Consider the following 27,104-nt stretch of genomic DNA (forward strand, 5'->3'; position numbering starts at 1 on the left):
GCTAAATGAGACATTAGAAACCATACATTCTAGCAGCTCACTGTATTGATAGGGGCATAGCAGGGGCTGGTTAAGGGATTTGCCCAAGGTCATAGATTTAGTGTTAGTAGAGGGGGGATTTGAATGTAGTTCTTCCAGATTATGAAACCAAAGCTCCCTCCACTACACAATACTGCCTATCTTAGACTGAAGAAGTCCCCAGCACACCCTGAAAAATCCTTACTTGGGTGTGTCTTCTGGCTCATGGCCATGGTCTATGTCTTCTCTGGGGTCTTCGTGCCTAGGACTCTGAGCAGATGCCTCAGCAGGATGTTTCCCCATACCATGCCAGCACATTTATGCTTACTTGCTTCCTTCAATGCAGGGGGGTAGAGTTGAGCTCTGTATGTGATATAGAAAAACCACAACAAGGAAATCCTTGGAACTATAAAATCAAATTAAATCAGAGGTTCTGGCTTGGGATTTAAACAACTTAACCGCCTTAATTTCTCTCTAGAAACTGGAAGACAGAGCCAGTTCCCATTCTGTACTTTCTCCCCTGGTCACAGCATTGTTTTTGCCCCAGGTTGTCCATCTGGTTTGAGTTGGACCTCTGGAGATGAACATTCAGGGTTGAGGAGAGACTATCTCAGAAGCTTGGAGAGGACCCGAGTATATGGCTCTCTGCCTTGAGCTCTGCAATCAGTGGCTGGTAAATCTTACACACTAATGGTTCTTAACTGCCTCCCTCCCATCTTCTTTCCTTTGGAAAACTGTATAGCTTATTGAGGAAACAGAACAGAATGATGAGACATAAACCCATGGCTTATGTCTTCTTCCAAGACAGGAACCAGATCTTTTCATTTTGTTGTGTTTTTTGGCATTAAGGGTAGAGGGATTTAGTTGGAAAAAAAGAGCAAGATCACCCAAAGAAAACCAAATACAAATGTACCATCTATAGTATAACTGAAATGCCACTGGCTCTAGGCTTGCTGTTTGTGTGATCTTGAGCTTATCACTTAATATCCCTAAGACCCAGTTTCCTTATCTGTAAAATGACTGGGTTAGAATACATGGCCTCTGTGGGCCATGAAAGTATGGTATAATAATGATAATAATTACCATTATGAGAGTGCTTTAAAAAATTTTTTTTGGAGCCAATTGAGATTAATTAATTTTCACAAGGTCACACAGTTAGTTAGTATCTAGACCAGATTTGAACTCAGATCCTCCTAGCTCCAGGGCCAATGTTCTATCCACTGTGCCTCCTAGTTTATCCTAGTGCTTAAATTTTTAAAGCACTTTTCCTTTCTTATAACAATCCTGCGAAATAGGTAGTGTAAGGATTATCTCCATTTTGCAGATTAGAAAATTAAAGCTCAGTAAGGTAAATTGACTTACATAGAGTCAAACAACTGATAATTGTCTTAGTCAGAATTCAAACTCAGGGTTTTTTGACTCTAGGTTTATATTTTCCACTCTCCCTTTCAGAAAGCTTTGAGATGTATAGTTAGGGATACAGCAGGGAATCCAGTAGATACAAAATGGATTCTGCACTTCTGACTTTGACTTGTCTCCTCACTAAATTCCACCCTCCTGGGGCTCAAGGAAGAGATCACTTTAACAGTTGTGCTATTTCAGCCACAGCTCATTCTTCTGATACTACCTTTCTGTTTCCCAATTTTGTGGTCTATTTTCACTACCTGCATTCACCGGTAGGGAGAGGAGAACAGTGGAGATTTTCCATTGGTACAATTAAAATATAGTCAAGGTCACTGTTTACACCAGGTACATTGCTCAATAGTCAGGGGCTTTAAAGTCCTTCTGGACTTTCCTAAAACAAAAAAGAAATTCTGACACAGTAAGCTATGTAGATCAAGAACTTCTGAGACTTAAGACATTCTAAAGCCTGAACTGACTTTAAGTTGCAATTCCCAGCTCATTCACAGAAAGTAAAAGAGGGGGAGTAAGCACTAGGGAGAGGGAATGAAATGATCTGAAAACTCTTGCCTCAAGGTCTGGTGCAAAAGATCTTCTGAAGTCTGGAGTCTGAAAAACAGTTTCAATCTATGTAAATATCGGGAAATTAAATTCCATATGTTCCTTGCCAGATGCGTCCAGCTGTTGCAGCTGTGCATGAACAGTAAGTAGACAGTTTGGATTTCTCAGGCAAAAATAAGTGTCTTTCTTTGCAAAGAGGGAGACCATGGTTGCCAATCAGAGGTCAAAGAGTGATGTACATGAGTGACTTAATGCCAGCGATCTGACAGGACAAACCACTGGACAGTTGTAAGTTCCATATGAAGCTTAGAGTTGGGAGATCACATTGAGGGTGTCATGGTCCCTGAGGCCTAAGATTGACTTCAAAATACGCTGTTTATTCCAAATTTTTTTGGAAGAGTATGTGTATGGAAAAAATACACAGTTGTAATTGGAGCACAGAGGGTCATCATAGGAAAACCAAACCTTGTCACATCATCAAAACAAAGAGGAGGGAAACAAAACACAAAATTATAATTTGTAGAAGGCAAAGAATCCATCAAAATATCACAGCTGGTAACTATTGAGCAGGTGCCCCATGTGAGCCAGACAGGTTAGCTCTTCCTTACTCTTTTCGGTCACTATTAAATTTTTAAATACTCAACAGATATTTGTATGACACAAATCAGGGTGGTATATTTAATAGAAGAGATGATTGACTCAAATGTCAAAATGATCTCAATACAATTGAACACTAGAGGCTAACCCATCAACATGGCCTTTAAAAAGGTTCAAGGTAGAGTCTTATATTTAGGTTCAAAAATCCAATTGCCCAAGTACAGAATAGAAGAAACCTACCTGGGCAATAATAGTTAATGTGAAGGAAAAAAAAAGATATGGATGGTGTTGTAAGCCTCAAGCTTCAAAGGAGCTGACAGCAGGATTTGAGAACTAAAAGCTAATAGACTATGGTATAGTCTATTTCATATAGTATAGACTATATGAAAAAAAATGTATAGTGTCCAAATCAAATCAAAGGAGTTGACTCTTCCACTGTTTTCAGAACTGGTCAGGCCATATGAGGTCACAGATGTAGAGCTAGAAGGTACCTTAGGGGCCATTGAATACAATCTCCTCATTTTACAAATAAGGAAACTGAGGCAGAAAGTGGCTAAGTGACTTTCTCAGAGCTATATAGCTAGTGATTGTCTGAGGCAAGATTGGAATCCAGATCTTCCTTATTCTAAGTCCAAGGTCCTATGTACTATGCCTTGCCAGATGAAGTGATATCTGGGCCTCATTCCCACATTTTAAGAAGGATATTGAAAAACTACAGAAGGTCAGAGGAAGGTAAATAGGATGATGAGGGGATCTGGAAGAAAATTAAAATGAAGGACAAGCAAAAGAATTGAAAATCATCTAGAAAAGTAAAAATTAGAGGAGGACACAGAAGTTGTCTTCAGATATTTGAAGGGCTATGTTTAAGAGAGATGTAACTACAAAAATCGTATCTAGTAGAAATAGATAGGTGACTTACAAATAGTTTGCCATTTACAAATGATTAGATGATTCCACCTTTAAATTCTAAGATTCTATAAGTTACTGGGAGGCTTATTTTTGTTCAGTTTTAAGAAAGAATTTTCTACTAACCATAACTATTCAGTAATGTACCCATCTATTTTATGGTGCAATGAGCTGTCCATCTCTGCAGATATCCAAGAAAAGGGTGAATGACCAGTTCTGAGGAATGCTGTAGTGGGGATTTCAGTACTGGCTATGAAGTTAACTATATGACCCTTGTGGTCACCTCTGAGAATTGGTGATTCTCCAAATATGCGAACACCTAGCTTTCTGAGTGATAGATATATGAGTACTGAACAATGACAAACCTTTTCTATTCAGAATGTGAAAATTTTTTATGGCAAAAGCATTGAATATAAGAACAGCTTACATTTCTATAGGTCCATTCCTTGAAAAGATTCAAAAACTTCATGGGCATTAACACATAACACCCTTGACAAGAAGATATTATTATATCCTTTCCTGATCTTGTCATTTGGAATTGTTATCTTGGTTCATAGGACTTAAAGCTGGAAGGGACCTTAGAGATCATTTAAGTCCAGAGATGTCAAGTACCTGCCTTCAGGCCAGAGCAACCTGAATCAGATTAAAATGTAATTGGGGAAGATTTAACAAAATAAATAAATACAATAGAGCATAGTTAATAATAATTTGTGGTTTTCTAAGTTAGTTTGTAGCTCACAAGGATTCTTATGTATGATTTGGTGGTCCTTTTCCACCACCTTGACACCACTGCTCTAGTCCAATCAACTGGTTTTCACTAAAAAGGAATGTGGGACCCAAAGAGTGTCCCTACCAAGATCAATGAAGAAGTAAATAGAAAAGCTGGATTCCAACCCTAAGGTCTTTGTCTCTAACTCAAGTGCTCTGTGAACTACATCATGATCTTCTCTCTTTTCTTAATTGTTCCTAGCTGCTTTGTCTGGACATCTCCTTGCCCCTATCACATTTTCTTTTGTATTAAATATCTTGTGAAGTGATCACATTAGTTGACTTTTCATTTTATATTTCCATTTGGTTGGAACCAAAGAACATATTTTACATATAATTATAAATGAATAGTATGAATTCAAATATTTGGACCACTTTGCAGTATTCATTATTTGAACTTATTGAGATCTAGCTGAATATTTCTTAGTGTACATGACATGTCCTTCTTGATCAAGTGCAAGTTCCTTGAGAGTAGGGACTGTGTAGCCCCTTTGTAACCCTTGTGCTAAGACTGACATTTAGCATAGCACAATGTTTTTTCCTTTACTCAATAATGTACAAGAAGTACACAATGTATATCTAGTGACTTAAATTGACTTTGACTTTTCTTACCAATTACTAGTGAGAAGAACTAGAAAAGTGACATCTCCTAACCAAAGATTACAGGACAAGTCAATGGCTGATGAAAAGATGTCCTTGGACTCCTGGCTAAGAGACCAAATGTCTTACCTTCCTCTGTGGTTATAAGGAAGTCCCTTTTGGCTCTGAGTTTAACTTTTACAAATCTGTATCCTGGAACAGCTAAGATGCTCAATGGATAGAGTACCAACCCTGGAGTCAGGAGGACCTGAGTTCAAATCAGACCTCAGAAATTTACTAGCTTTGTGACTGTAGACAAGTCACTTAATCCTGATTGTCTTTTAAAAAAAAGGGGAAAGTCTAATGGTTAACTGTGCTCTCTGAGAAGTATGTAGTGTGATCATGGATCCCTGCTTTTAAAGGGAAGCAAAGCAACTGTTCAACCCCAAAGAAGCATTCCTCAGTTCAACAAGTATTCAAATAGTGTTTTGAAGAGAAAATGAAAATAAATCCAAGCCAGGCAAATCAGCATGAAGCCCAGAATTAGCAGTGCCTTCCTTGCTGACATTTAAAATTTTTATTTCCATATACCTTTTCCATAAACTACTTTGCTTTTTTTTTTTTTTTACTTACTCATGTCACACCCACTAACCATAGTATTCTCCAAAACCCTGTCCTGGACCCTGTTTTCTTTTCAGTCTAGATCTCTTATATAGTGATCTCATAAGCTCCTATGAGGTTCCACTATTATCTCTAGGCAGATGACTCCAAGATCTATATATTCAGCCATAGCTGCCTTCCTGCTTCACCAACATTTCCAATGATATGTCATCTAGCACCTCAAACTCAACATGTCCAAAATAAATCTCATCATCTTTTCCCCCAAGTCCTCCCCTGTTCCAAACTTTTCTATTAGCATTAAGGGAACCTTCCAGTCACCCAAGGTCACAAATGTTATCATTCTCTTCAACTGCTCACTCTTGTTCACCTTGTATATCTCATCAGTTGCCAGATCATAGAATAGCTCTCCCACATTTCTCACATAGTTCCCGTCTCTCCATTCACAGTCATCTCCCTGACTCAGACCCTCATAGTTTTCTAATTGGACTTCCTGTTTCATGCATCTCCCCAATACAATTCATTTTCCACAGAACTGCTAGTAATTTTCCTAAAGTACAAGTCTGAACATGTCAGCCCACCCTGCCATACCCAATAAACTCCAAAAGCTTCCTGTTAATTTTAGGAGCAAATATAAAGTAAAATGTTTGACACTGAAGGCTCTTCACAACCTAGCTGTTTTCTGCTTTTTCAAGTCTTCTAACATATTAGTCCTCTATATTAACTCTGTGGGCCATTAGGTGGTCCAGTGGATAAAGTACTGGGCCTGGAGTCAGGAAAACTCATCTTTCTGAGTTCAAATTTGTCCTCAGACACTGACTAGCTGTGTGGTTGCCGGCAAGTCACTTAAACCTGTTTGCCTCAGTTTCATCTATAATAGGAAAAGGAGATAACAAATCACTCCACTATCTTTGGCAAGAAAACCCCCCAAAGTAAGATACGACAAAATGAACTCCACACTTCAGACACATTGACCCCTCTTGCTGTTCTGAACATACAGTGTTCTGTTTTCCACTTTCTTGATTTTGCATTGACTATCCCTCATGTCTGGCATTCTTGCCCTATTTGCCTCTACCTGATTCACCTCCAGTGTCATTTCCTTGCAGAAGCTCTTTCCTGGTCCCCTTAATGACTTTTCCTATAAGTCTACTTTATAAATATTCTGTATTTGTGTGAAATAAACTGATTTTTTTAAATGTCATATCCTCTATTAGAATGGAAGTTTCTTCATGGCCAATACGAAAATTTCTTTGACTTAACTATGCACATTCATTACAGAGCATTACAAACAAACATGGTTTGTTTGCTTCTTGGAGATGGGGAGAGTAACAGGAAGAAAAAAGTACTTTTTTTTTTTTCTAAAGATATAAGCCCCCTGAGAGCAATGGCAATTTTGATTTGTTTTCTTTTCTTTGTATCCCATAGTCTTAGCATGATGTCTGGAAAGTGGGTAAGGGACAGAGGGGAAAAAAGGTAAGAAGGAAAAAAAAATGCCTAATAATTAAAAAAAAAATGTAAGGTCCTTGAAGGCATGGGTTGTTTGGGACCGTCTTTTTATTTCAAGTGCTTGACACAATGTCTGGCAATTGCAAACACTTAATACATGCTTTTAGATTGATTGATTGATTGATGAAGTACTGCTCTGATGGCAGTTTTAGCCAGGGAATCTTCAGTCGGTTGGGGTTAGATCCCACAGGAAAACAAAACAAAGCAAAATTCAGGAATTATAGCCTAGCCCACACTGAGCAGTGTGGGTGACTCCTGCCATGCCTTGTTTTCTCATCACTTTTTTTCCCCTTGCTATGACACCAACCAAATGGCCTCTCTCTAAAAGACAGGCTCTGTGGGCTTTCCTGACATCACTACAGACATTTGGTAAACAAGAGGAGGATATGTGGCCCTAAAGTCAAGAACCTTGGCGGGAGGAGTTACTCAGCACTTACTGTCTGCAAAGGTGAGAGTCACTATGGAAAAATCCAGCAGTCGTATTGTTCTAACCTTTATTTAAATATAGTGCCTGTGACCCATGTTTCCAGGGAATTGAAAATAGTGGTTTTGCTGACCACATCATCTAAGTTCTAAAGTATCTCATACTTGTATAATCTTTTATGAGAGCAGCACCAGGAGAGGTAGGAAGAAATTATTAAAATGGGGTATGGTAGTATTTGAAAAAAGAAGTCAACATGTGCAAACTTGTGTGTGTGTGTGTGTGTGTATGTATTTCATGACCCTGCTGCAATGTGTTTGTATATATATGCGTGTGTGTGTATATACATATCTATGTGTGTGTATGTGTGTGTGTATGAATATGTGTGTGAGTGTGTGTATGTATATGAGTTTATTATCCTCAAGAGAAACATCAAATATCTGAAGCTTGCCAAGGTGTATGGTTTCCTTTATATTACTCTAGTATGCTGGGAAATTTCTCTGTCCCCTTTCTTTGATCCCTAATTCATCACCCTAACCACCATCTTCCTAGACATGAGATAATTGTCTCAAATTTTCTAATAACTACCATTTTTAATCTCATTCCCATCAGTACCCTTCACAATAGTAAGTTTGTTAGTCAATAAGCATTTATTAAGTGTTTACTAGCTACATTAGCTGTGCTAAGTCCTGGGAATATGATAGCAATACTTGTTGAACAGTTGTCTCTGTGTTAAAACCAAAAGTAGAATAATGAGGGATCCAAAAATGAGTGGATAGGGTGGAACCAAGATAGTGGAGTAGAAGAAGGGACCTGCTGGAACTCTGCCCCCAAACCCCTCAAAAAATCTGTAAAAATGACTAAACAAATTGTGGAGCAGCAGAAGTCACTGAATGACACACTGAAGCAAATTTCTAGCCCAAGACGACCTGGAAGGTTGACAGGAAGGATCTATTACACGAGGCTAAGAGCACAGTGCATTTGTGGGCTGTGCAGGCATGGAAGGAGATGGAGAAGGCCTCAGTGGACTGAATCATTGGTGGCTGCAGCAGTTTCCAAACTTTTCAACTCACAAACCTCAAAGAGCATTGATAGCATTGAATGTCAATGCAAAGGGTCTCTCACCTGGCTGAGAGGGGAGCACAGTCTGGCCTCAGCCCCAGTCCCAGGGCAGCAGCAGCCAGTGCCTAAAGGGAGTCCTCAACTTAATAGAGCTTAAAAGTCAAGTTAACTGCCTGGGAAAATGAGCAAATGGGGGCGGGGGGGGGAAACAGACTATAGCTTCTAACTTCCTCAATGAAAAGGTTTTTTTTTTTTTTTTATATTATTGGTGACGAAGATCAAAACATACCACCAGAAGAAAACAACAAAGTTGAAGCTCCTACATCCAAAGCCTCCAAGGAAAAGATGGTTTGGTCTCAGGCCATGGAACAGCTCAAAAAGAACTTTGAAAATCAAGTAAGAGAAGTAGAGCAAAAATTGAGAAGAGAAATGAGAGCGACGCAAGAAAAATGAGTGAATAAAATGTACTTCCCAACCTTAGGTGAAGAGGTGAGGGACTATGGCAGTAGAATATTTCATATACTGTCAAATGACATTGTTGTATTGCTTGGTTTTGCTGAACTCTTCTTTCCTCTTTTTTTTTTGATTTGTTGCTATGAGGAATGATTTACTGAGGGAAGTAAGGGAGCAGGATTTATCTGCAAATGAAGATAATAAAAAAGAGATATCAATACAATTACAGAAAGCAAATTTAAATTAAGAAAGCAGCTAGGATTGGCCAACTTTCTGACTAAGAAACATTAAGAAATAAAACATTTTCTTTGTGAAAATGTTCTCTAAGACCTGGGGGAAAATCATCAATCTAAGTGAGGTGCTTCCTAAAATCTCATGAAGCTTGGCAGCCTACACTGGCCATACATAAAACTTTGAGGGAAAAAATGCCATCTTTTATCTGCCCTAGACCACAAGTTGGGGCAGCTAAGTGGTACAGTAGATAGAGCACCAGTGCAGTAGTCAGGAGGACCTGAGTTCAAATCTCACCTCAGACACTTGACACTTACTAGCTATGTAACCTTGAGCAAGTCACTTAACCCCAATTGCCTCATCCTGGGTCATCTCCAGTCATCCTGATGAATATCTGGTCACTAGATTCAGATGGCTCTGGAGGAGAAGTGAGGCTGGTGACCTGCACAGCCCTCCCTCACTCAAAACAAAGTCAAGTGCAAGTCATGTCATCATTTCTCTGATGGAGTGGTCTTCTTTGTCAACGAAGGATGAACACACACACACACAAACCACAAGTGATATGAAACCTTTCACCCTGCCTGTTTTTATCCTTGGGATTTGTTACAACACATGTTCCAGATTTCTTCTCTTTTTCTTCTCTGACATGTTCCTACTTTTTTCCTTCCTTGATTCTTCTTCATTCCCTTTTATTTAATGATAAATGCTTTTGTTTTCTATATTCATTTTTTTCTCATTCACTGATGTGAGAACTATATAATTCTTCTTCACCTTTTGGATAAATGTATCTGCGGTTGCTAGTTTTCACTTCCCATACTGTTGTTTCTCCTTAGTTCTCAGAGAGGACCATATCAAGGAGGTGATCCCATAACTTGCAAGTGAATTAGATTTAAGTGATGGAGGGCTTTGCAAAGTCACCAGCCTCACTTTCTCCTTTGGTTCATCTGGGTCCAGTGACAAGATGTAGATCAGAGCAACTGAAGAGGATTTTGGATGTAGTGGGAGACCCTGGCTTTTGGATGTAGTGGGAGACCTGTCCATAACAGGTCTCAGTTTGACTGAGACAAAGTCCATTCAGTGATTCAGGTTAGGTAAGAAATGAGGCAAAATATGGCTTTTTTGTCTAGTCAAAAAAAAAATCAGTCTGGGAAGAAAGCCTCTCAGAGTTTCTGGCCAAAACAGAAACAATTGTCATTTACATTCACTCAGGGTCTAAACAACAATGAAGTAGAAGTTGGTCAGAAACTTAGAGCTAGCTTGTTAAAATGGCAAAATTCTGAACTTTCATTTTGCCCTTAAGTCAGGGAGAGTTGTGTAGTTGACATCTGGGACTTAATTTTTTCTGAGATGCCCTTGAATTTTAAGAGGGTAATAAGAAATCATCAAGACCAAATTAGCTTTAAATAGAAGGAAGGAAGCAACCATCTATTAAGCTCCTACTATGTGCCAGGCATGTTACCAAGAGTTTTACAAATATTATCACATTTAATCTTCCAACAACCCTAAGAAGTAGATGCTATTATTAACCCATTTTATAGGTGAGGAAACTGAGGCAAACAGAGGTTAAGTGACTTGCCCAGGGTCACACAGCTAGTAATCATTTGAGATCAGATGTGAACTCATGTATTTCTGACTGCAGGTCCAATACTCTGTATACTATACACCTGCCTCTTGAAACATAGAAACTTACAGGTAGAAGGACCTTATAACATAAATCTTTGAAGGCACAGAATTTTAGGGGTGGCAGAAATTAAAATACAGTAGAACATAAAATCATAAAGGGTTAAACAAATAAAATACTTTAGAAATAATTTAGTCCCACCCATTAATTTTATACATGAGAAAACTGATATGTCGAGAAGATATCAACTACCTACAGTTAGTTATACAACGAGTTAGTGCCATGGTTGGGATTGACACCAGCATCCCATGTCTCTAAGTCCTTTGTTATTTATACTAAATAATGCACCTAGCAAAGGTATGTCCAATTATTTACCCCCCTCAGTGATTTTTCACCAAGGAAAGGATGATCCTTACATGAATTGTCTTAATGGATATAATCATAGATAGAATTTGAAACCCATAGCAATTTCTTTGTAAGCCTTTGTCCATAGTAATTAGACCCACTTAAAATACTCCTTTAAGACTATTCCCTCATTGAGAGGCTTCTAGGTGGTGCTGCGGAGAAAACTCCAGTCCCAGAGTTGGTCAGAAGGGCTCGAATTCAAATCTGGCATCCAACATTTAGCAAGTGTATAACCCTAGACAAGTCGCTTAGTCTGCCTACCTCACTTTCCCCAACTTTAAAATGGGGGTAATAATAGCATATACCTTTCAGGGTGGTGAGGATAAAATGAGATAATATCTGTAAAGCATTTGGCACATAGTAGGTGTTTAAATAAATATTTACTCCCTTCCCCCACTTTTCTGCTTAAATGGGAATAGAGCAGGTTGACTCTTGTTTATAGACAAAGATACCTATGATCATGTGTTTGGACTAATGGCGTAAAGTATACCATGTGGAACTGTTAAAATTTTCCTGCCTTCAGCATGTATACTACTTTCAGTGCTATGATGAACAGAAACCAATGAACCTTGGGAGTTTATGAATAAATCTTTATACAGCTTGGGAATGGTTAACAATTCTACTCTTTTGAAGAGAAAAAAAAAATCTTCTTTTCCACCTGTCATAGGAATTAAGTTTAGAAGCCAGAACTCTAAGCTTTAGGTATTAATTTTAAAAGCCCATCCTTCAATTTACTTTTTTTAATATTTATATTCACTGATTGAAATATTTCCTCCTTGGCCTCTGGATGTATTTAAAAGAATTCAAGGGGACAAGGAGGGAAAAGAATAATTTTCCAGTCTAATGATAATAATGACAAACAACTCGTATTTATTTAGTACTTTAAGTTTTACAAAATGTTTTCCATGTTATTTCGTTTGATTCTTACAACAACCCTGTAGGTGAGTATTTTTATTATTCCCATGTTACTGATCAGAAAACCATTGACTTATTGGGGGTCACACAACTATCAAGTATCTGAGACTGGATTTGAACTCATGTCTTCCTGTCTCAAACTTCAGACCTCATACCACTGAGCTGCCCTTACTGTGACGTCTAGCTGCCTCTTATGGGTACCATGAGAAAGCCTGACATAGATGGAAAGCTGCTGTTGGAGTCAAGAATAACTGGGTCCACATTCTGCCTCTGACTCATCCAGTTTGTGTGATCTGAGGTAAGTCAATAAACTAGTCAGTGCCCTATGCAACCCTCAAGCTCTAAGTTACAGAGAAGGTGTAAGTGGGTAGAGGGAGTGTCCTACAATGATGAGATAACAACTCCCACCTCCTAAAAAAAGCCTGAAAAATAGCCTGTCCTGCACAAAATAAGAAATCATCTCAGAGCCCTGACATTTTATAAATAAAAAATCTGTGATCAGTTGAAATAGAAAACCACCTGAACAGAAAAGCATCATATAACATTCTTGGCATTTTTTTCTGCTACATGAGAACAATCATTCTCACAACTGTCATTGTCTAATGTCAATTTGCCAAGTCTTTTGGCTACTACATACCTTGGCATGAGGTCAAGAGCAGTGGTATAGTAGATGAAGGGTTAGCCCTGTTCCCCTTCTTGTTGCCTTTCTTGTTGCCCTCAGGAAACTCTCTAAAATGAGAAATTGCAGATAATTTGCTGTTCTGCATCAGTGGAAGGAGTCTCTATGCCAAGAGTCCTGACACTAGTGAAATTACAGGGCATGATGAAAAACAGACTAACAATAAGAAGAAGACCTTGGTGTAGTGTCTTATTTAAGCATGGTCAACCTATTGGATGCTGCTGAATTTATCAGTTATTGTCACTTCTCCAATCCTCCCAAGCATCTACGATTTTGCCAATGTGGGTGCTCCCTTCCATCGATACAAGCTACAGCCCCAGTGCACTTGAACAGATGGTCTTTGAGAACTGTTTGATCAAAGCACCCAATATGTACATTGTGGCCAACCTGCTGATGAGCCTTTCAAACTTAGCTAGAGTAGTCTTCAGATGGCAGACTTATAATCTATGACCCAGACCCATACTTGGAGGCTTTCTAGCTTTGTACAACATGCCAGACTTCATGCATTACTGGTATAGTCTAAAAGAACCCAGAATCCTCTACTTGCCACAATGGGGCATGTGTCTAGTACATTAACAAAATTATAATATTCATATTAGCTTATAATTATATGGCACACTAAAGCTAGTAAAACATTTTCATTCCAGAAAAAGCTTAATTTACAAATAAAGATTTTTTTACAAATAAAGGAACTAAAGAGAAGGAAGAGAAAAAGGAAAAATGAGGAGGAGGAAAAGAAGAAGAAGAAAAGGAGAAGAAAGAGAAGGAGGAAGAGGAGGAGAAGAAAAAGGAAGAGAAGAAGAAGAAGAAGAAGAAGAAAGAGGAGAGTAGTAGAACTTTGTATAGCACTTTGAAGTTTACATATCATTTACATACATTATCTTATTTGATCCTTATAATTCCATGAGGTAGATGTTATTATTATCCTCATTTTACAAGTGAGGAAACTAAGGCAAAAAGGATTAAGTGACTTGTCCAAAGTCACACAACTAGTAAGTATCCAAAAAAGGAGTCAAACTCGGGGCTTCCTGGTTCTAAGTTTTACACTCACTCCACTATACTACTAGGGTAAAAACCACAAGGGGAAAAATGAGCTTTCCAAAATCATAAAACTTTGGGGGCAAAAAAGACGAGCAAAATAAAAAGAGACCAGCAAGCAAGAGACAAGACTTGAATACAGATCTCCTATTCCATATCCAGTTCTTTAGATAGGTCTGTTTTCATTTTTCTATGAGTAACTAGTTTTATGAACAGATTTTAAAAAAGTTCATTTCTAAAACTCCAAACTTGGTGCAACTGGTAGGAGATGGGCATGCCAACTCTAAAATACTTTGTGTACCTTCTGACTTTTTATTTATGCAAAGAAATTTCAGAGTTTCTTCTCACTTAATTTGTGTCAGGATATTAATATAAATCTCAAAGACTTGTCAAGAAGTAAAGGGAAAGCTCTGGATCTTACTTGCAAAAAATTTTACAAAAATAATCAAAAGGATTGTCTTCACACTTAGGAAGATGATAATTTTAGGTTCAATATTTTCAAGGAATGAAAGCATTGACTGAGTACTATTCATTCTGGAAAGTACCTAGAGATCATATAGTCCAAAGGCTCTTAACCTGAAATTTATAAACTTAAAAAGAAAAAAAAGGTTGTGATAGTCATATTTTAATATAATTGATTCTCTTTATAATCCTACATATTTTATTTTATTAATTTTAACATATTATTCTAAGTAGGTAGTCAAAAAATTCAGACAAAAGGGTTCATGACATTAAAAAGGTTATGCACCTCTGATCTAATCCAAATTGTCATTTTGCAGATGAAGACACAGACCCAGGAAGGCAAGTGACTTGCCCAGGGGCATTCACTCATTCCTAAGCAGGAATCTGGAAACTTTTATGGAACATATTCTTTTTTTAAAAATTATTTTATTTGTTTGCAGTGTTCTACACTCACTTCCATTTATCTTAGATTTTTCCCCTCCCTCCCCTCCTTCCACCCCACCTCCCCACTCCCTCCCTGATATGACATACAGTTTTATGTAGGTTCTACACATGTATTCGTATTGAAGACATTTTCACCCTAGTCATGTTGCATAGAATAACTAAAATGAATGGGGGAAATTAAAAAACAAACCAAAACATAATACAAAAGAAAATGATCTAATTCATTCTGCAATCAAATTCCATAATTCTTTTCCTGGATATGGAAGGCATTTTGACTTAAGAGACCATTGGGAATTATTTAAGTCCTTGCATTGCAATGAAGTACTATCTACCAGAAAAATTCCTTGCACACTGTGGTTGTTGCTATGTATAAAGTTCTCCTGGTTCTGCTCCTTTCACTCAGCATCAGTTCATATAAGTCTTTCCAGGCCTCTCTGAAGTCTGTTCATCATTTCTTATAGCATAATAGTATTCTATTACATACAAATATCACAGTTTATTCAGCCATTCCCCAATTGATGAGCATCCCCTTGATTTCCAGTTTTTGGACACCACAAAGACAACTGCTATAATACAAGTCATTTCTCAATTGATAAATGGTCAAAGGATATGAACAGGCAGTTTTCAGAGGAAGAAATTAAAGCTGTCTATAGTCATATAAAAAACTGCTCCAAATCACTATTGATTAGAGAGATGCAAATCAAAACAATTCTGAGATACCACATCACACCTATCAGATTGGCTAACATGACAAAACACGAAGACGATAAATGTAGAAGACATGGGAGAGTTGGAACAATAATTCATTGTTGGTGGAGCTGCGAGCTGATCCCACCATTCTGGAGAGCAATTTGGAGCTATGCCCAAAGGGCTACAAAGATGTGCATACCCTTTCATCCAGCAATATTGCTTCTAGGACTGTATTCCCAAGAGATCATAAAAATGGGAAAAGGTTCCACATGTTTAAAATATTTAAGGAACACATTCTATTCTATTGGAAAGGGCTACAGGTATGAACTCACAAATATAAGAAGTGTCAGTTTGTGCTCACTCATTTGTGACAAACATATTCAAAAAATGAAAAATGGTCTTTTTCAAGCACAGAAAATCAGACATCAACTATCAAACATTAGTATACACTGGGCCCAGTAGAGGAATGACCAGAAATGGGTTGGGTAGAAATTCACAGAACATGGATGAGGTGGAGGTGGGGTAAGAGCTTTAACTTTACTCTTTCAACTTTTAAAGTTTCATTTAAAAGATGTTTGCAAGGTTCATTGTGTTTCTCTGAAAAACAAATGCTACCTATTTATCAGTTATTTATGCAGTTTATCATTTAAATATCTATCATCTAAAAATTTAGGTTGGGGCCCTTGATTTTATTTCTACTTTGTACAAATTTGAGTATGCCAAACAATCTCTTTGTACCTATTTCATAAAGTTGGAATTGGAGATAAAGTTTTTAACGAGATTTTTTTCATTGATTAGAATGATGAAGTTCTATTACAAGTATTCTTTTAGAACTAGAATATTGAAGCTGGAAGAGAACTTAGAACATGGAATATTAGAAGTGGAAGGGACATTATAAAATAGCATATAAAAACTTGAAGAGACCTTTAGAACATATTATGGTGAGTTGGAAGGGATCTTGGAGTATGTAAATATGGAGCTGAAAGTGACATTAGGATATAGAATGTCCGTTCACTACTGTATTGTAATAAAAGTGGGAAATAATTCTCCTACTCTCCTGGTTTCCCACTCCTGCAGTATATTCTGTAAAGCTTTGGAGAAAAGGGAATAGTCAGCCTTTGGGGGAGGAAAAGCAAATATACTTTAAACAAGAGAGGTATTGGTACATTGCTAAATCTTTCCAAGAAATGAAATAACAAAGGACCTTGTATCCAAGAGGAGCCACACATATATTAGAATGTGTACGCATCATGGAAAAAAAATCTTACTGGCTTATTATTATTATTGAAAGGTTAGCTGGAATGAAAAGCAGACTTATGTAGCCAAAGTGGCGTTCAGACTTTTTAATTCATCAGGTTTCATCTACCAACATTTGGCCCCTGGCACAAGTAATAAGATTATCTAGTTAATCATGAAGTCCTTTAGAATTAACAGGCTCCCACCTCCCTTCAAAGGTCCCCCTGGATATATGAATGCAACAGCAAGTTTGCTGAACTGTGGATATGTGGTAATTATGACAGAGAATAGGAATCTCATAAACAAGGAAAAAGCCAAAGAAACAGATCTTTGAGTGGGGTCTTATTTGAAAAATAAAAACATTCATGAATTCTTAGTATGATTACTTGGTAAGGGAAGACTGCTGTTGAAAGGGGCATGCTGCCTGGGAGAAACTATGCAAGACTTTGTGTCTTTTCCCTGTGTGAGTATATTGGGAAGGTGCTGGATAGCAGGGCCTCTTTCCTTGGATATTTTTTTCTATTCCCATTATATTATTCCTGCCCTATTGACCTTTTCTTTCTGACGAGGAAAGCATAAACCCATAGGGTATTAAAAGAAATATTGATGAATTGGTTTTTGCACAAAGGAAAACCACAAAGGAAGGCAAGTTGTCTAGAAATATATCTTGTGAGAATCTGTTGAAAGAAATGAGAATAATCTATAGAAGACTGGAATTGTGGGGCAGGGAGCAGAGAGAGGTAAAGGAGTGAAGAATTAGGAAGATGAATGAAAGAGAAGAAAGAGAAGGGAAAAGGAGAAGAGTCAAAAAGGCAAGGAAAGAAATGAGAAGGAAAAGGGGGGAAGATGGAGTATATGTATATGTCTTCAATTTAACAGGAGAAAACATTCTCATAACTAGAATTGTCCCACAGTGGAAAGAATGACTATGTCTTGTGAATGAATATGTCCCACTTATTTTAAGCAGAGTCTCAGATGCTGTCAGAAATGTTGTATAAGTTATTTTGGAACAGAGTAGAAATTTAGATTAGATGATCACTAAATACTCTTACAGATCAAAGATTCTATGAGTCCTGGAAAACTGTGCCTACAATTTTACTCATCAGGCATACAGTCATTGAGTGGAGACTATAAGTCATGGAATACTTGAGGAAACTAAGATTCCTTAACCTGCTGAAGAAAAGACTTTGTAGGAATATGATTACAGATTTGAAGGGTTTTCATACAGAAAAATATTTAGATTTTTTTCTACTTGTCTCAAGAGGGAAGAACTAGGAACAGTTGATGGAAGTTACATAGAATGAATGAGCCAATGAATGAATGAGTGAGCATTTTCAAGCAGTTGTTACATGCCAGGCAATGTGCTAAGTGCTGAGGATATGAAAGAAAGAAAGAGAGAAAGGAAGGAAGGAAGGAAGGAAGGAAGGAAGGAAGGAAGGAAGGAAGGAAGGAAGGAAGGAAGGAAGGAAGGAAGGAGGAAGGAAGGAAGGAAGGAAGGAAGGAAGGAAGGAAGGAAGGAAGGAAGGAAGGAAGGAAGGAAGGAAGGAAGGAAGGAAGGAAAGAAGGAGGGAGGGAGGGAGGGAAGGAAGACAAATGGGATAGTTCCTACCCTGAAGGAACTTACGAATATAAATTCTATTAAATCTAATAAGGAAGACAGCATGTATAATGGGGTATTTGGGGCAGGTAGATCAGAGTGAATGATGATTGTAGTCATGGGGCAATTGGTTAACTTGTCCTTACTAGGAGTAATACTGTTGGCTTTATTATTGTTCTCAGAGCTAGATTTGGAAAGAGAAAGGGTTGAGGATGATGTGTCATGGAAACGATTTGGCATGGTGGTGCTAAGGCTAAGCAAGATAAGGCAAGATAAATGCTGGAGACCAAATGACATGTCATGGAGATGGTCAGGAACTCAGAGATACTATCTTTCAAATAAGGGGGAAAAATCAACTTCCTATCCATTAAAGCCTCAGGAACTAGAGGGCTGTCCATCACGGGAGGGTTTTAAATAGAATCTGAATGACTATTTTCTAATATACCTTCCAACTCCAAGATTCTGTGGTGCCATGGTGGAATCATGTTAGATTTGAAATAGAAAAAATTTAGTTCAAAGTCTTCATTTTAGTAGTGAGGGAATGAGCTCAAAATGGGACTTGTGACAAGCCCAAGTTCTTAAAATGAGCTAAAAAGACAAGGAACAATGAAAAGGTAGATGGTCCATTAAAGAATAGATTGGTAAAAAGTCAATTTCTTGAGGACAGGAATTGTTTCCTTTTCATCTCGATTATATTTCATTGCTCAATACCAGAGCTCTGGCCCTGTCTGAGGATGGGGAGGGACACCTGACCCTAACCCTGGTGCAGGCATAGCGAGCTGTTCCTTTCAGTATCAGTAGCAGGGGACATACAGGACCTATGTCATTATATCTTCTACAATTCATGGTTCTAGGCTTTGAATTGAGCCTGTTCCTTACTTCTTCCATTCCCCACCCCCCCAAAAAATATTATAGCGAAAATCCACCAGGTTATCCAGTAAACCAAGAGAGTCTTATGTGGGACATGAGTTGACTTGCCACTCAGGAGTGGAGAAGTGCTTATCTAGGCCCAGGATTTTTATGCAGACTCTTAGCATGGCCTTCCCCTAGGGGAGAAAGCTTCTGTGGAAGAAGGAAAGAAGAATGGAGATAAGGCCTCAGGCTATGCTTTCTTGGGGATATCTCAGTCTCCTCATCTGCAGGACTTGGACTTTTCCTCTCTTTGACATCTCAGACTTTCCTGGGGTAGGGAGGGTTGAGCTTGGAACCAGGGAGTTCCTGGGGAAAGGGGGGGGGGGGATCCTTCTTTAATCAGTTGATTCTCATGAGCCAGCTGACATGGGGCTGCTGTTTTGAAAGGACCTGTGACCCCAAGAAAACTAAATTTCAACGACTAGCTACAAGAAGGTCAGACAAGTGTAAAGGTGCCTGGGATCTAATACTGCTCTGACTGACTGACCCTGGGCCCCCATTTCCTCTTCAATAAAGTAACAAGGAAAACATTCCTTTCAATTCTAACCATCTTCTGGTCTAAGGGCTTCGTACTGAATTTCACTCCACTTCAATCTAGCGTCAGTTTAACAGTTGAATGAGTCTTCTTCTGTGACCATGAGCCAGTTACTACCCTTTGCCTTGGCCTTACTTTCCTCCTTGTAAAAGTAATGTCTAAGAACCAATAATCCCAGAGGTCCCTTTCTACTCTAGTAATATACTTCAAGGGTTTTGAAGGGATTGGCTTTAAGCTCTCTTTCGGCCCTTTCCCCAGAAGCGTCTATTTATTTGCTATAAACAATCAATAAGCATTTTAATGTTTACTGTGTGTCAAGTACAGTACTGGTTGCTAGAGACATAAAGGCAAGTGTGAGGCAATTCTTGCCCTCAAAGGATTTATATTCTATTAGAAGTGTTCATTATACTCACAGATTAATATGAACAAGATATGTACAATACAAGTATGCTATGATTGAGTAGCTGGAATGGGAGATTAAGAAAGGCTTTTTGAGGGTAAAGGCACTTGAAGTAAGCTATGAAAGAAGGTAAGATTTCCAAAAGACAGTAGGGAGAACCAAAAGATTTCCAGGAATGAGCAACAGGCTCATTGCAAAGGCATATAGAGACACTAGAAATGGAATAGCATGTACCAGAAACAGTAAGTAAGCTGGGTTGGCTAGACCATAGATCCTATGAGGATAAGTAATGTCTAATCATCCTGGAGAAGTAAGCAACCCAGATAGGGTGACTTTAAATGCCAACGGGGGCATTAAAAAAATAAACCAATATAGAGTCATTGAACATTCAGAGAAATCCCATGTTCAAACTTCCTGTGCTTTTGGAATATCAGTTGGGCAGCTTGCAGAGGGTGGTTTAGAGAAAAGAGAGACTGGATTCATGGAAATCAATCAGGAAGACATTAATATCTATCCACATAGTCCAAGTGAGAGAGGAAGGATTTGGATTAGCAGGTAGAATTGACATGATTTGTCAACTAATTGAACATCGTGTTGAGGAAGGGGGCAGAAATAAGAGTTGATAGTGATTCCCAGGTTTCCATCCTGGATGACTGGGATAATCATGGTACTATTGACAGGAATAGGAATGTTATGAGGAAGAGAAGTTTTAGAGGAAAATCTAATGAGATCTGTTTGGGAAATATTCAGTTTGAGAAGCTTGTACAACATTCACATAGACATGTCAAGCAAGCAGTTAGAGATGTGAGACTGAAGCACAAAGAATTTGGGGCTCCTTTGATAAAGATGATTGCTGGGGTTGGAAGCTCAATTCCATGTGGACAGTCTCGGGCAGGTAAAGGTGGGAACTTCTAAATCTTAGAGTTCTCACGAGACCCCCCAGGAAACAACTGGGAATTGAGGTGAACCGAGCTATCTCGTGTATTTCCGCCTCTTCCCGTGAGAAACGTGATGGGAGAGAGCTCTCCCCGCCCTCGAGATTGTCCCGGATCTGGGCACACCTAACAGGCACGGTATTCAGATGCAAACTATGCGACTGGAGAACTTAAGTAGGATCAGGAAAGCCTGAAAGCGCTCTGGGGCGGAGGGGTGCGGAGCGGACAGGACAAGGCTCCGCTTTCCCTCTTTCTTCTCTCCCCTCCCCCTCTCTCCCCACTTACACTTCTACTTCCAATCTCTTATTGTAAGATCTTTGCCTCCTTGGGAGATTATTCGCTCCCTCCTAAGGAAGAATTCCCCTGCACTTGTAACTAGACCCTGAAATAAAGCTCAACCCTTGTTCGACTCTGAAACGTCCTTTCTCTCATACGAGCATCTGGTTTGGCCAACCGAAGACCTCCGATAGAGGTAAGGGAAGACTCGGGTAGCCCTCAGGCCTCTAGGCCTGGCAATGATAATTGAAAATACAGGAGGTGATGAGATCAACAAAAGAAAGTACAGAGTCCTGGAATAAATCCATTCACAAGGAGAGCAGGCTGCTGAAGCTGCAAAGGAGACAAAGAAGTATTAGTCCAACAAGGTAGACAAGAACTACAGCATTGTCCTGAATACTCAGGAAGGAGAAAATATTCAGAAGGGAGGAGGTAGACAAAAGTTTCAAGAACTTAAGAGAATACTGCAAGTGCCTTATGTCTACAAGCAATGGAACTAATGAGGGGAATGAAGTTAAGAGGAACAGGCAAGAAGAGTCCAGGAGGTCAGAGAAACAGCAGAAGGAGACCAGTGAGCAAAGCATGATGAACTTTGATCCTATTTCCCCATGCTTACTTTTATATTTAGTACTGGTCGAGGGAGATTATGGGCACATTTTTATTTATCATGGACACAATAGGTAATAGGTCTACAGTAACCTTGCTTCTAAATTTGTCAGGGACTGAGATGCTGAATTTACTAGAAATATCCAACACTATGATGGTCCCATTGGAACAATGGTCCCAAAAGTCCCATTAGACAATTGAAACTCCCATTTCTAGCCCGGGGACAAACACAAACCTTCACATAACCTTGGGAGATGAATCAGCAGGATAATAAGAGAATAGAACATGGGAGATGGGGGAACAGTTTCCAGACTGGATAGAGATGGCACAGTAGGGGAAATAACTCTTCCTCTGCCCATCCTCTCTTAATTTCAGTTCTATCTACTTAGTCTGAGGCTCCCCACAGAAAGGAAGGGACAGGAAAATTCATCACGGTGATAGGAATATGAGCTACTCAATGTGACAAAGAGAAATCTCAAAGATAATAATATCTCATATTTATCCAACACTTTTCTTAAGGGAGAGCAACCCCTTAAAAAATAAGTCCCAATAACTCTCTCACTTCTATGGAATGCATAGGAAACAGCCCATTTTGGATTATTGGTGCTAATTGAAAGACAATGCCAATGGACAGTAAAATAATAAAAATCCAAAAATCAATTAATTTAAAATCATTTATATTAAGTTTTGGATTACATTTCTGAATTCTTTTTAGCAGGCTTTCTCTTAAAACTGTACTTTGCTTTGGTTAATAATTAACTTAGAACCATGGAATCCTAGAGCAGGAAAGAATCATAAAGCACAGAATATTAGAACATCAATATTTCACTGGTTTTCAGATAATTTAGGGTTTTGGGCACTGTAGTCTAATCATCTCATTTTACAGAAAGATTAAGTGATTTGCCTATGGTCACACAGTAGTAAGTGGAAGAAGCAGAATTTGAACCCAGGTTCTCCAATCTGAATTCAACATGCTTTTCTACTGCACGTTGTCTCTATTGCACTACACTGCTATCTTCATCACTGATTTTTAAAATAATTTTTGACACAGATTATATAACATTTACACAGAGTTTAAAAATTTGCAAAGAACTTTTAATGTATTTCATGATATATAAAGTCATTGTCTCACAACAACTGAGAGAGGTTAGGACTGTAATAAATATCGTTATTCTCCTTTTCATAGCAGCATAGACCTAGAGGTAGAAGGAAGCTTAGAAATCAACTAATCTAGTTTAGTCATTTTGTGGATTAAAAAACTGGGGCCCAGAGAGCTAAGTGACTTCCCTAGATCCACACAGATTTGAACCTAGGTCTATTTTATTCCAGAACCTAACATTCCATCCATTATAGTCCAAGCACAAAATTTTAGAATGCAGAATGTTAGCTCTTGGAAAGACTTCAGAGATCTAACTTTTACATTTAAAGGAAAGAGGACTGAAGATAGGTTGACTTTCCCAAGGTCATAAAGAAGTAGAGTCAAAATCCAGGGCTCCTGAATGAGTACTCCTCCAGTGTTCTTTTTACACCGCCATACTGTCTCATTCCCTGAGATGATCTGTAACTCCAGGTAGTTACGTATGTGTGTGTATGTGTGTGTTTTTAAGCCACTTTGGTTCTAGTGATGCAAGCTTAGTATGTCATTAATAAATATGACATCACGCCTCTTTTAAGTACCCCCACACACACAAAGACAGAGATCATTGGAAGCTAGACTTCAAATGATTATGCATGGGAGCTTGGAATAAGCAAACCAGAACCCTGTGTTTAAAATTCTTGAGAAAAACCTCCAAGAATTATGAAGATGATACCAATTCTAAGCGAAGTCAAGTTGACTTATGGGTCCTAATAAAAGATGAATATCTAATACTGAGTGTGTGAGGATTGAGGGATAGGGGTGGGAATGGGAAGTTAAAATATAGGTATAACAATGCCAGTGACAGAGACTATAATCTGTAGCCATAATGAATAGTTTCTATTTCCTGAACTTGGCACTTAATTTACCACCTCCAGTTCTTTGAACAAGTTTCCCTCTGTACTTGGAATATATTTTTTTTACATCTATACCTTTGTGATTCTTAGCTACTGCAACACAAATCAGCTTAGGAGCAATCCCCTACAGGAAGACTTTCCAGATCCTTGTCCTTTTTTGTGCTCTCTGTCCCTCCTCAAATTGTCTTGTATATGCTTACCTGTTTACATGCTGTTTTTTCCTCTAGTAGAATCTACAGCATTTGAGTGCAGAGACTGGGTTTTGTTTTATTTTGTTTTGTTATCTCTGTATTTTTTAGACACAGTAAGAAATTAATAAATGTTTGCTGGGTTAAATTGAATTTAGATAAATAGTTGAATTTTGATAAAGGCCATAAAGTTCTTTTGCTTATGCCTGCCAGGTAGGCTCTTTATCTAAATTTGACAGCCATACATGAAGTCTGGGCCCATAAAGGAAAAGAAAAGTAGAATTTTCTGGATATTTTAGACCAGCTACAGTTTGAGAGCAAATGTTCTGTCTCTTCATAACTGTGCAACTTTACATCTATGAGCCTAAAACTCATCATCTGTAAAATAGGAATAATGATGCCACTCTACCTACTGCTCAGGGACATCATGGGGAAAATATTTTACAAGCTGTGAAACCTATCTAAGCATGGCCTGCATATCATCACCATCATGATCATCATCATTTGTGTTGGTATGTTGGTTCTGATGATAGAAGCATTCTTTATAGTTGTGGTATGAAGACTGATCTCAGATCTGAGAGACTGGGGTACCAACAACACTCCCCTCTATGTCATTCCCTACAAGTAGTTATCCAACATTGGTCCAAACACCTACAGGGACAAGAAAATAAAACAATGTTTAGTTCTGTCTTTTTTTTTTTTTGGAAATGGTATATAATTCATTTTTGCTAGATTTCTATCTAAATGATTCACTTAAAGGAAAACTGTCATTCTCTCAAAGATGTCAGAGAATACCTCTCTGTATACCCTATCTTTGTAGTCTAGTTGTTCCATGTAGATAAGTCTTATCTACCAAGCAAGGACCTGACCTTCTCCATGGCAGGAACTAGATCATGTACTTCATTTGCCTCACTCCGGTGCTTAGCATGGGCTGGGTCCATAGCATGTGATTAATGCCAGTACCATAGCTAGCTAATTTTGTACTTGAGGCAAGAATATAAAATTATACCCAGTTCATCCTAATGTTAAGACATGACTGAAATAGATAGAAGATTCATGGCTTATATATCTTTACTAAGTGCCTTGTACATAATAGGTCCTAAGTAAATAATGGTTGGATGGAACTGGTTTCTCTTGTGTCCCTGTGTTTTGTATACACAGTGTCATCACCCTCATTTGCACTGCCCTTATTATGACTTTAATTAATGTCTAGTTTTAGTCTTGGCTATAAAGATAGGTCCATGGCACAGTGGTTCATGGTGTTATGTTGGGGAACATAGGGATCCCAGACTAGGAATTAGAAGGGAGCTTGGAAGTCAGTGAGCCTCAGACCTTCATTTTATAAATGAGGTTCCACAAAGGTTGAGCAAATGAGGTTCACAAAGTCAGAAAGTGTCTGAGATAGGATCAGAAGTAAGATCTTCCTGAATCATAGAATCATAGACTTAGAGTTTGAAGGAAACATAGAGGTTCTTAAGTCCTGTCTATTCATTTTACACACGTGGTAGCTAAAACCCAGAAGGGCCAAGTGGTTTGCCCAGTGACATGGCTAGTGAGCCTACAAGGCAATATGTGAACTTGAGTCTGTTTTGACTCCAACTCTAGTGATCTCTCCACTGTGCTATGCTATGTGACTCAACAATTCTACCATTCTATTTCCATACCACCTCATTTTGGCTATCTTTATAAAAGATGAAAATAACATAGTTTTGTTTGAGCTGTTTCTAGTTTTATGTATACACACACACACACATACATACATACATATATACATACATACATTATATATATATACAGTCAGAAATGTTAGATTGGCTGTAGCTACCAAAACCTGAATATATAGCAGACCTGAGGGGGATAATGGTGTCATTGTTGCTTGTTTATTTGTTTTAAGATATAAAAATGGCCAAACTTTCTAAATCCTCAGTCTTCTCCAAAATAGCTCAATATGCTTGACGTTTGCCTTACCCCCCAGAAGTCATATATTAGTCTATCATTTGGGGCTAGGAGTGTGTATGCTGGGTGACTGATCCTGGGCACAGTGCCTGTACCCCACCCCCTCTTTGCAGAAGACATGGACAGGTGGGAGGGTGCAACCCATTGTGGTGTACCTCAGCTTACCATCATGTCTAGCTCTGACAACCACCAAAGGTTAAAATAACGTTAATAAAAACTTAATGAACTTTAAGAAACCTCAGAGGCATTCCAGGGCGATGCAAATCCAACATGAAGGTTTGGGGTCAATTCCTGTTGGCTGGAGTTGTTTCTTCTCTCTCCGTAATATGGGCGCATTTTGCTGGTCTGTGACAAACAGGCTACAAAGCTGTTGGCAACCATGCACAAGTTTGATGGGCATTTTGCCTGCCTGAGAAATACAAAATCAGGCCAATTATTAGTTCATGACCTGCATGTTCTCCATCTGCTCAGTTGGACCTTACTGGTTTTTTGCATATCCCTGTAAAGTTGTTAGGACTGCAGACACAAAATTCTGACCCTGGCTTCTTGTCATGCTCCTATGATCTCGGCTGATTAAAACCACATTGGACAAAGCGCAAGGACAGAAATGCCCAGTTCCTGAAGAGAGAGTGTCAAAAGGGACATGAATGATTAGGTGGCTCACTCTGGATTAGGAGACCCTCTGCTTGCTTCAGAATTGGACTGGTTGGAATTCCTCCTGAAGCTGAAAGTGCAAGGAATGTGACATGAGTCATGGGAATGTTTTCTGATGAAGCAGTTAAGCTCCCCATATCTTTATGCAAACCTAAGTCTTTCTTTTCCCCAATTCCCCTTAAAGTGTGCCAGTGCTCCCATATCCTGCTTTCTATCAACTTTAGGAGGAAAGGAGACAGGGAGAAGGGACATCCCTCTTTGGAGAAAGGTTAAAGAGATTGAATTATGAGAATAGACTGATTGGAGGACCCATGTAGCACACAACTGGAAAATGACTAAAGGAAAGGAATGTGAAAGCTTGTATAAGTGTTGGAAAGGAGGTCTTGGGAGATGTCATTGAGGGTGGTAAGGACAATTTGAAGTAAAATCCAAAGAAAAAATA

The 27,104-nt window shown here is 38.6% G+C and overlaps 1 long non-coding RNA gene across 1 annotated transcript; it reads left to right on the forward strand.

Annotated features, from left to right (window-relative positions):
- The first annotated feature begins 591 nt into the window (after positions 1-591).
- LOC140519056 (uncharacterized) lies at positions 592-18,054 on the forward strand. Its single transcript, XR_011972081.1, has 5 exons — positions 592-691; positions 7,283-7,402; positions 8,715-8,926; positions 12,209-12,360; positions 13,431-18,054. It is a non-coding gene; the product is annotated as an uncharacterized lncRNA (long non-coding RNA).
- The last annotated feature ends 9,050 nt before the right edge of the window (positions 18,055-27,104 follow it).

Source organism: Notamacropus eugenii, chromosome 1 (assembly GCF_028372415.1).
Source record: "Notamacropus eugenii isolate mMacEug1 chromosome 1, mMacEug1.pri_v2, whole genome shotgun sequence".
NCBI lineage: Eukaryota > Metazoa > Chordata > Mammalia > Diprotodontia > Macropodidae > Notamacropus > Notamacropus eugenii.